Genomic DNA, 11,219 nt, shown 5'->3' with positions numbered 1-11,219 from the left:
TTCCTATCTTTTCCCTGGATGCTGGAGTCTCCTGTTCATTCATTCAAAACAGCATTTATCCAGTGCCTAGCATATGCCAGAAATGGTTCTGAGTGTAGGGGTACAAAGTAAACAAAGCAAAGTCCCTGCCCTCATGGAGCTTACATTTCTAGCGGAGGCAGCGGAGATAAACAATGAACACGTCAACAAATGAGATACCCACAGGTGGTGTATCAGCCACGATCCAGTTAGAAAAGCCAAAAACTCACAGGTATTTCTACATACTACCTGCCTACCATCTTTGTGTCTTGGGGGAAAAAAAAAAGCCTGGGAGACCTTTCACCCTTGGCCTTCCTTTGAATCTTTTCCCATATCACATCGAAGAGGTCCCTCAGTCCTAACAGGACCAGCCTATTCACTCAAACTCACCGATGCACTGTGGTCCTGGATGGCCTTGGGTTGGCTGGGGAGATAAAGCCACCTGAATAACACAATGAGGTAGACTTTGAGTGGAGAATGGAATACTCTCAGAGTTTTCTAATAGTTGCAGCCTGTGTTTGTGGTCATGCAAACTCCACCCTTTCTGGGTCCTACTGAACACAAAACAATTCTGAGCATTGTCTCCTCTTGTGGCACTGCACAAAGTTCTGCACAAAGAAAGACATGATGCACTTGCTCTCTCAGTACTGGCTACATGACTGAGACAGCTGTCCCATTAAATACACTCACAGTAAATAAAGAAGATAAAGATTTCCAGTATGTATAAACCAAAGGGTATGTGTAGTTAATCAGAGGGATAGAAGGGCATGTGGTAAGAATTAGGGAAAGTGGGGAAATAGTCCTGTGAGAGAGTGGGCTGAGAACCAGGAGCTACTGGCAGGGAACTGGAAGTAACTTAAAATTATTTCATCTTATAATTATTACCTGACAATCATGAGAAATAGTTTAAGGAAAACACCAGAGACAGCAACATCTTACAGACACAATGACCTCTGAAGCACATGGAAGGTTTCAGGAACTGCACCCTAGGACTCTTTAATGAGTCCTGGTTTTAACACTACATTCATGAATTCTTTCATTCAACAAAGATTTACTGAGTTTCTACTAGGGGCCAGTCCTCTGTATGTTGAGCGCCAATCCCCTGGGCCCACTTTTCTTTCTCTATACTTTGTCTCTGTGTCTCTTTCTTTTCTCAGTCTCTCGTTTCCCACCTGATGAGAAACGCCCACAGGTGTGGAGGGGCTGGCCTCTTTCAGCAAAGGTTGTCTTTCGTTCATTCGTTTAACATTTTTTGAGTTCCTAATGTGCTGAATGTTCTAGGTGTAGGGAATAGACCAATAAACAGGGCAAATAAGGTTCTCCTCAACCCATTCCCAATGGACAACCTCACAACCCCTCATCCCCCACCCCCAGTGGAACTCAGTATCATTTTCTTTCTTTCTTTTTTTTGAGACAGAATCTCACTCTGTCGCCCAGCCTGGAGTGCAGTGGCCCCATCTAGGCTCACTGCAAGCTCCACCTTCCGGGTTCTTACCATTCTCGTGCCTCAGCCTCCCGAGTAGCTGGGACTACAGGCGCCCACCACCACGCCCGGATAATTTTTTGTATTTTTAGTAGAGATGGGGTTTCACCATGTTAGCCAGGATGGTCTAGATCTCCTGACCTCGTGATCTGCCCGCCTCAGCCTCCCAAAGTGCTAGGATTACAGGCATGAGCCACTGCGCCCAGCCCTCAGTATAATTTTCTTCTGACAACATTCAGCTCAGCTCCAGGCAAAAAGGGTTTTTGAAGGAATTTCTTTTTCCTTGTTATGTGTATCCTTGGTGGATCTGCCAGTGAAGAAACCCTGCCCACCCATGGCCAAGAGGTGGGCATGCAACTTATGCTGAAACAATCAGACACTTCTCCCAGGACTTTGACTGCAGAGTGAAGTGGGTTAGAGAAGTGAGAAACCTGGAGTCCATCCGTCTCGGCAGCAAAGACCCAGAGACAGACCAGCTTCTGTTCCAGCTGCCTAGTCCCTCAAGCTGCCCTGGAGTCCATCCTTCTCCTAGTCCCGAGTCTGATTCTCCTTTTCCCCATCAATCTAGGAGCTCCTTCATACTCTTGTTTTTTTAAGTTGACCAAAATTAGTTTTGGCTTTGCTTGCATTCAAAGGACAATCATGAGATAAAAGGACTTTATCTAGTTCAGAGAAATTGGGTAATTAGTTTAAGACCACACAGCAAAGTCTGTCTGATTCCAAATTCCCACCATGTCACACTGCCCAGTTCTCCCATAGGCCTGCACTTGGGTCCTACAGGTGTCTTTGTTAGTGTCATACGTTAGCCTGAAGTTCAAGGAAGTGTCAGAAGCTCTCATTCACCCCAATCTGGTGAATAACTGGAGAGGTGGGAGGTGGCTGTGTGGAAAGGGCAGGCAGCAGCAAGAGCCACACTTTGTTTCCCAGAGCCCACTCCTCCTTTAGTCCCTGGCCCTCCAAGCCCAACTGTTCAGTTTTTCTTCCTCACCATCTGCCCGCTGACCAGCAGCCAACCAAGGAATGTGCAGCTGGTACCACCTCTCTACCTGTCCCTGAGACCCAATTTTCTAGTATCCAGGAACCACTTGGTGCCAGCTTTGGGGCTGCTGCCTTTTCAGGAGTACAGACAAAAAGAATTTGGTTGCAGAGCGCTGATCTCAGACATACTCAGCTTTCCTCCAACCCCAGAGGATGGGCTTGCCTTCAGACTCCATGAGAGCCTGGAGCTTCCTGATGGTATCCTTGATGACCCTCAAACTCAAACCCTGCTAGCCTGCCAGATTCTCAGGCTCTTATCTGCCAATTACAAATGGGCAAGTGCCCCAGATGGAAGAGTGGCAGCCAGTGTCAAGTTCACTCTCTGCTCTTCTTCTCCCCAAGATCTTGATCCCTCAAGTCCTCACTGCCTTGATGCCTTCAAAGAGATATTTTTTGGCCGGGCGCGGTGGCTCAAGCCTGTAATCCCAGCACTTTGGGAGGCCGAGACGGGCGGATCACGAGGTCAGGAGATTGAGACCATCCTGGCTAACACGGTGAAACCCCGTCTCTACTAAAAATACAAAAACCTAGCCGGGCGAGGTGGCGGGCGCCTGTAGTCCCAGCTACTCCGGAGGCTGAGGCAGGAGAATGGCGTAAACCCGGGAGGCGGAGCTTGCAGTGAGCTGAGATCCGGCCACTGCACTCCAGCCTGGGAGACAGAGCCAGACTCCGTCTGGATGGTCTCGATCTCCTGACCTCGTGATCCACCCGTCTCGGCCTCCCAAAGTGCTGGGATTACAGGCTTGAGCCACCGCGCCCGGCCTGTTTTTTTTTTTTTTTTTTTTTTTTTGAGACGGAGTCTGGCTCTGTCTCCCAGGCTGGAGTGCAGTGGCCGGATCTCAGCTCACTGCAAGCTCCGCCTCCCGGGTTTACGCCATTCTCCTGCCTCAGCCTCCGGAGTAGCTGGGACTACAGGCGCCCGCCACCTCGCCCGGCTAGGTTTTTGTATTTTTAGTAGAGACGGGGTTTCACCGTGTTAGCCAGGATGGTCTCAATCTCCTGACCTCGTGATCCGCCCGTCTCGGCCTCCCAAAGTGCTGGGATTACAGGCTTGAGCCACCGCGCCCGGCTCAAAGAGATATTTTAAACATTTCATTCAACTTTTCTAATGGTTACCAATAGAGAGGATGTTAACAAGCTAGTCTGCTGTATTTAGATACAGAAATTCTTGAGAGATTTTAAAAGAAGGCTGAATAGAGAGACCTTCTCAGCGGTGGCTTGGATCAAGGCTAATGTGAAATCAAATGTGTGGGGTATGAGTTGGAAGACCTCAGTTGGAGTCTAGGCTTTACGATAAGCTGTGAGATGTTGGGAAACCCTCCCTTCTGGAGCTTAGAGGTAAGTTTCTTGTGTGTGGAACACATAGGTAGGCTACAGTGTGCACTTTTAGCCTGCTCCTTGGCTCTGTTTGGGCTCCTTCTTTGTTCTTTCATCATTTGCATCATTTTAATGTGCTCTTCTGCAATACCATATTTCATTGTTAGTCTTACATTCTTTCTGGAATGAGGCAGTATTTAATTGATCTTACATTCACTAAAATAAATGTTAACTATCTGAACCTATTTTCTCATCAGTAAAATTGGAATAATGATCCCTTAATGTAGTTTACAAGATTGAGGTTCAGATCATACAAGATAATGTATGCAAAAGTGCTTTGTAAAGCAATGTGCCAGCATAATTAACTTATTTGCACCTGGGAGTCATGTTGAATATCTTTTCTTCTCTGCCCTCCACCTGATATTCTGTCCATTAGCACGTCATAGCCATTTAACCTACATCTCCATCAAATCTGTCCATGTCTATCTTCTTTTTTTTTTTTTTTTTTTTTTGAAGGTCATGGGGCACAAGGCTGTAATTCTTCTAATGGTAATGGCAGTAACGTAAGTCTGATACACAAGCAGCATGTATTCAACACACTGATACCTGATAGCATGTCAGGAAAAGAGAACAGGCAATGCAGTTTAAGGGGGGAAAACTGAGAAGTCATAACTACTCCAAAGATGTGAAGGAAACTACAAAAGATATGGACCTGCTCCTACTATAAAAAGAAAATGAAGCACTTCTCTGGGGTTGCTATACCAACTGTTTCAGGCCATTGTAGTCTTTCCTCTTTCAGGGCTTTAGCCACTATTTCATTTCATGGAAAAGCAGACATATCCTAACAGAGTGACATTTACCAAAAGAAAGAGGGCTTATCAGTGAGCAGCTTAATAAAGAAAAAATTTTATCTACGCTTTGCAGTTTTCTTTTCTTTTTTGTTTGAGACAGAGTCTCGCTCTGTTACCAGACTGGAGTGCATGGCACGATCTCGTCTCACTGCAACCTCCACCTCCCGGGTTCAAGTGATTCTCCTGCCTCAGCCTCCTGAGTAGCTGGGATTACAGGCATGTGCCACCACGTCCGGCTAATTTTTGTATATTTAGTAGAGACAGGGTTTCACCATGTTGGTCAGGCTGGTCTCAAACTTCTGACCTCACGATCCGCCCGCCTTGGCCTCCCAAAGAGCTGGAATTACAGGCGTGAGCCACTGTGCCTGGCCTGCTTTGCGCAATTTTCAAAAGCCATTATTTCTATTCAATTTTGGGTACTTATCACTACAGTGCTGGATGCAAAGTTTATGTAATAAAATCTTATTGAATGAATGAATCATAGGATAAATAATATAACTAGTAATTCCTTAAGATCATAAATTCCATTACAGTAACCCTGGTAGGCAACTCTATAAAATTTTGGGCTCCAAGAAGAGGTCAATGCATGCCATAAATGTGTTTGATCTGCTGTAAAGTATATTCACAGTCTTCAAAATGTAATGCTTAAATGAGATAAAACTGGTTGGTTACCACCCCCAAGTTAGCATATGCCAGCCTGCACAAAGGTAAATATCACGAACTTTAACTGCTCAATTTGAATTAACCAAAGATTCCTTCTAGGAATCTTAAAAAAAAAAAAAATAGGGGTGTGAACACTTCAAGCACTTATTTTCAGATGCATCAACTGACATAAATTAAAAATGGTGCAAACTAATAATTGAACACTAGCAGCATAACAAAATAGAATTTTCACTTTCCACTTTGAGTCAAAGTGGTTTGCTCATGTTTGTTGAAATCAGAACTGAAACAATGACATGTATAAAAAGAATAGATAAAAGTGGTTCTTCCATTAAAGTTCCATTCCCTGCTCTCAGCTGATGAAGGCACGAAAACTCAATGGAACAGTTAGGCGGACTCCAATCATCTCAGCTGGAAGCACTCTCTGCTTAAACATACTCATCTGGCCCACCCTCATTCCAAATTCAGGCACAAATGGCCTCCCCGAGGCTTTATGACTTGCTTTCTTCTTTTTCTTCTGATAGCGTTTCCCAGATTGGCTCCTTGATGTGTTCTGGTAACTGTTCTGTGTCTTTGTCACTTCCATGGCAACCCCTTCAGGTAAGTTTCGCTGAATATATTCCAAGTAGACATCTGCTGTGCTTCCAGTTAGATGTTCTAACTCTAAACATCTGTAAAGTGTTCTCATTTCATACTGAACTCTGTGCTTCTTGTAAATATGCACTGATTTGAGAAGAGTAAATCGCTCTATTTTCCTTGGAGGTTCGTGTACTTTAATAGAGATACCAAGTTCTTTAGCAGCAAGCACAGCAAAATATTCATAACTGTCCAATACAGCCTTATCGTGACCTTTCACTAAAACCGACAGGCGCTTATATAATGTGTCTGGTTCATCAGAGATCGTTATCACAGGTTTGGTCAAATCCTTTGGAACATCAACATGTAGGTTTGAAAACTGTACCCACTTCATATTGGTACTGAGAAGAAAGCCACCATTTTTGACTTCATCGCCCTTAGAACTGTTTATAGAAAAATTCCCCAATCCCTGCCTGAGGCGCCGGCACACGGCCCCGAACGCTGTCCGCGCCGCCATCTTCTTCTTTTTTTTTTTTTTTTTTTTTTTAATTGAGATGGAGTCTCACTCTGTGGCCCAGGCTGCAGTGCAGTGGCGTGATCTTGGCTCACTGCAACCTCCACCTTCTAGGTTCAAGCAATTCTCCTGCCTCAGCCTCCTGAGTAGCTGGGATTACAGGCACGGGCCACCACACCCAGCAAATTTTTGTATTTTTAGTAGAGATGGGGGTTTCGCTGTGTTGGCCAGGCTGGTCTCGAACTCCTGACCTCAGGTGATCTGCCTGTCTTGGCCTCCCAAAGTGCTGGAATTACAGGTGTGAGCCACCATGACCAGCCTATGACTATCTTTACTAACAGCCCCCGGAGTAGACCACCATCATCCTTCACCTGAGCCATTACTCTAGTCTCTTATTTGTCATCTCTCTTCCCTTTTTGCCCCCTTTAAATCATTTCCCCCATATTAGCCAGTATTTAAAAAATGCAAATCTGTGTTACAACCTTGCTTCAAATATTATTCAATGGCTTCTCACTGCTCTGAGGATAAAATCCAAAATTCTCAGCTCAACTCTGCAAGATTTAGCCCTTGCCTTACCTCTCCCTATCTCTCTCTGTGATGCAGGCCTACTGACTGCTTTCAGTTGCTTCCTGCCTTAGAGCCTGTGCACGTGCTGTTTTCTCTCCTCTGGCGCCAACCCTTTTCCTATTACCTAGCTAATTCCTGTTTATCCTCCCAGTTTCTCAGCTTAAATATCACCTTCTAAGAGAAGCCTACCCTGACCTTCCACACCTAGGTCCGAGAGCGCTCGAACTTCTCTTTTACAGCATTTAGCACACTACAGAGAAATAGCTAATGATGTATGCGCTTAGTATTGTTTGTCTCCCCCTGCTGGAATAGAAGCTCCTCGGTGGCAGGGACGCGTCTAATTTACTGCTGTACCTAACCCGGTTCCTAACAGTTCCCGACAGCACCTGCCGACACCTAGCGCAGTTCCCGGCGGCACCTGCCGGCACCTAACGTAGTTCCCGACTGCACCTGCCGGCACCTAACACAGTTCCTGACGATAGATACCAGTACCTAACGCAGTTCCCGGCGGCACCTGCCGGCACCTAACACAGTTCCTGGTGCATGACAGTGCTCTGTAAGTATTTGTTTCACAAATAAATAAACAGATCCTTCTTGAATCCACACCAGCTAAGGGGTTTTCTGCCAGAGGCTGGAGAGTAGAAAGGTGTGGGTGCTGTGGGGCAGACCTTTCTGGTCACCCCCTTCCTCCATCCTCCTTACATCTCCTACTCGCTTTTCCCCAGCCCAACCCAAATGCAGCAGCATCTGTCTCGTCATGGGCTCCTCAAAAAAGTGCCCCGACTGAAATACTGCCAGAGACTGGATCTCTGTGGAGCTCTCATGGGAACTGTGCCAGGAAAGAGAAGATTCTCTTTGCTAGTACCAGAAGGAGAACACATTCCCCAAAGGGAGACCAGCCCACAACCCCCTCATTGCCCTCCCAGGTGAAGGGTTCTCTGTGGTGAAAACAGTTCTTTCAGCCAGACTTTTCTTTCCCCTGACAGTTTTTGTTACTTTAAAAATATTAACATATAAATGTATGTTCAGGGCACAAAGATACAAAGGGTATATAGAAAAAAGCCTTGTCCCTAGGCACTGAGTTTCTCTATCTAGAAGCAATAATTTTCTAGAAATAGTCTATATAAACAAAAGCAAATTCATATATATTCTCCCCCCACAGACATACCCTTTACACAAAGATAGCATACTATTCACACTGTTCGTTCTCTTCCTCACTTATTCCACTTAACAATACAGCCTGGGCTGGGCGCAGTGACTCATGCCTGTAATCCCAACACTTTGGGAGGCCAAAGCTGGGGGATCACTTGAGCCCCAGAGTTCAGGATCAGCCTGGGAAACATAGTGGGATCCCATCTCTACAAAAAATAAAAAATTAGCCAGATGTAGGTGGCATGTGCCTATAGTCCCAGCTACTCTGAAAGCTGAAGTGGGAGGATCATTTGAGTCCAGGAGGTTGAGGCTGCAGTGAGCCATGATTGTACCACTGCACGCCAGCCTGGGTGACAGAGCAAGACTCTGTCTCAAAACAAATGAACAAACAAATCAAGCTTGGAGATTGTTCCATATCCTTTTATATAGAGCTACTTCATTCTTTTACACCTTTATGTATTTTATTGAATGCATGTCCCGTAATTTATCTACCCAATACCTTATGCATGGATGTTTAGGTAGTTTCTAGTCTTTGGCTATTATAAATATCAACGCCTTGAATATACTTGTATAAATCTTATTTTACACCTGTTTGATCATTTGTATGATAAATACCTAGAAGTAGAATGACTGAAGCAAAAGTATAGACTTTTTTTTAAGTTAGAGCAAGTTTATTAAGAAAGTAAAGGAATAAAGAATGGATAATCCAATGCCATCCCCATCAAGCTACCAATCAGTTTCTTCACAGAATTGGAAAAAACTGCTTTAAAGTTCATATGGAACCAAAAAAGAGCCCGCATTGCCAAGACAATCCTAAGTCAAAAGGACAAAGCTGGAGGCGTCACGCTACCTGACTTCAAACTATACTACAAGGCTACAGTAACCAAAACAGCATGGTACTGGTACCAAAACAGAGCTATAGACCAATGGAACAGAGTCCTCAGAAATAATACCACACATCTACAGCCATCTGATCTTTGACAAACCTGAGAGAAACAAGAAATGGGGAAAGGATTCCCTATTTAATAAATGGTGCTGGGAAAATCGGCTAGCCATAAGTAGAAAGCTGAAACTGGATCCTTTCCTTACTCCTTATACGAAGATTAAGTCAAGATGGATTAGAGACTTAAATGTTAGACCTAATACCATAAAAACCCTAGAAGAAAATCTAGGTAGTACCATTCAGGACATAGGCATGGGCAAGGACTTCATGTCTAAAACACCAAAAGCAACGGCAGCAAAAGCCAAAATTGACAAATGGGATCTAATTAAACTAAAGAGCTTCTGCACAGCAAAAGAAACTACCATCAGAGTGAACAGGCAACCTACAGAATGGGAGAACATTTTTGCAATCTACTCATCTGACAAAGGGCTAATATCCAGAATCTACAAAGAACTCAAACAAATATACAAGAAAAAAACAACCCCATCCAAAAGTGGGCAAAGGATATGAACAGACATTTCTCAAAAGAAGACATTCATACAGCCAACAGACACATGAAAAAATGCTCATCATCACTCGCCATCAGAGAAATGCAAATCAAAAGCACAATGAGATACCATCTCACACCAGTTAGAATGGCAATCATTAAAAAATCAGGAAACAACAGTTGTTGGAGAGGATGTGGAGAAATAGGAACACTTTTACACTGTTGGTGGGATTGTAAACTAGTTCAACCATTATGGAAAACAGTATGGCAATTCCTCAAGGATCTAGAACTAGATGTACCATATGACCCAGCCATCCCACTACTGGGTATATACCCAAAGGATTATAAATTATTCTACTACAAAGACACATGCACACGTATGTTTATTGCAGCACTATTCACAATAGCAAAGACTTGGAATCAACCCAAATGTCCATCTGTGACAGACTGGATTAAGAAAATGTGGCACATATACACCATGGAATACTATGCAGCCATAAAAAAGGATGAGTTTGCGTCCTTTGTAGGGACATGGATGCAGCTGGAAAACATCATTCTTAGCAAACTATCACAAGAAGAGAAAACCAAACACCGCATGTTCTCACTCATAGGTGGGAACTGAACAATGAGATCACTTGGACTCGGGAAGGGGAACATCACACACTGGGGCCTATCATGGGGAGGGGGGAGGGGGGAGGGATTGCATTGGGGAGTTATACATGATATAAATGATGAATTGATGGGTGCTGACGAGTTGATGGGTGCAGCACACCAACATGGCATAAGTATACATATGTAACAAACCTGCACGTTATGCACATGTACCCTAGAACTTAAAGTATAAAAAAAAAAAAAAAAAAAGAATGGATAATCCATAGGCAGAGCAGCAAAAAGTATAGACATTTAAAGTTTTGGTAGAAACTACTTAATTTCCCTCTGTTCTGGACTGAATTGTGTCCTCCCCAAAAATTCATATGTTGAAGCACTAGCCCCCAATGTGACAGCATTTGGAGATGGAGACCTACAGGAAGGTAATAAAGGTGAAGTGGGGTCATAAGGATGGACTTCAGTCCAATAGGAATGATGTCCTTATAAGAAGAGGAAAAGGAAAGACACCAGAGATCTTTCTCTTTCCGCGTGGACGCAGAGAAGAGGGCGTGTGAGGAAGACAGCCTTCACCAGACACCAAGCGTAAAGGCCCTGATCTTGAACTTCCATCCTACAGAAGGGTAAGAACATAAATATCTGTTGTTTAAGCCACCCAGTCTGACTAACACTGTCCGTAGAGGCTGCACCAATTTGGAGAGGCTGCAGCAATTTATTATTTATTTATTTATTTCTATTTTTTTGAGACAAAGTCTTGCTCTGTTGTCAAGGCTGGAATGCAGTGGCATGATCTTGGTTAACTGCAACCTCCACCCACCAGGTTCAAGCGATTCTCATGTCTCAGTCTTCCGAGTAACTGAGATTACAGGTGCACACCACCATGGCTGGCTAATGATTGTATTTTTAGTAGAGACTGGGTTTCACCATGTTGGCCTGGCTTGTTTCGAACTCCTGACCTCAAGTGATTCACCCATCCCAAAGTGCTGGGATTACAGGCATGAGCCACT

At 44.3% G+C, this 11,219-nt stretch overlaps 1 pseudogene across 1 annotated transcript; it reads right to left on the bottom strand.

Moving 5' to 3' along the window:
• Positions 1–5,609: 5,609 nt before the first annotated feature.
• Positions 5,610–6,460, bottom strand: LOC104678479 (annotated as a pseudogene). Its single transcript, XR_750190.1, has one exon. The product of XR_750190.1 is annotated as a 28S ribosomal protein S10, mitochondrial pseudogene (transcript).
• Between the last annotated feature and the right edge of the window lie 4,759 nt (positions 6,461–11,219).

Source organism: Rhinopithecus roxellana, chromosome 5 (genome assembly GCF_007565055.1).
Source record: "Rhinopithecus roxellana isolate Shanxi Qingling chromosome 5, ASM756505v1, whole genome shotgun sequence".
Taxonomy (NCBI): Eukaryota; Metazoa; Chordata; class Mammalia; order Primates; family Cercopithecidae; genus Rhinopithecus; species Rhinopithecus roxellana.
The sequence above is the reverse complement of the archived record's forward strand: the minus strand, read 5'-3'. Positions and strand labels throughout refer to the sequence as shown.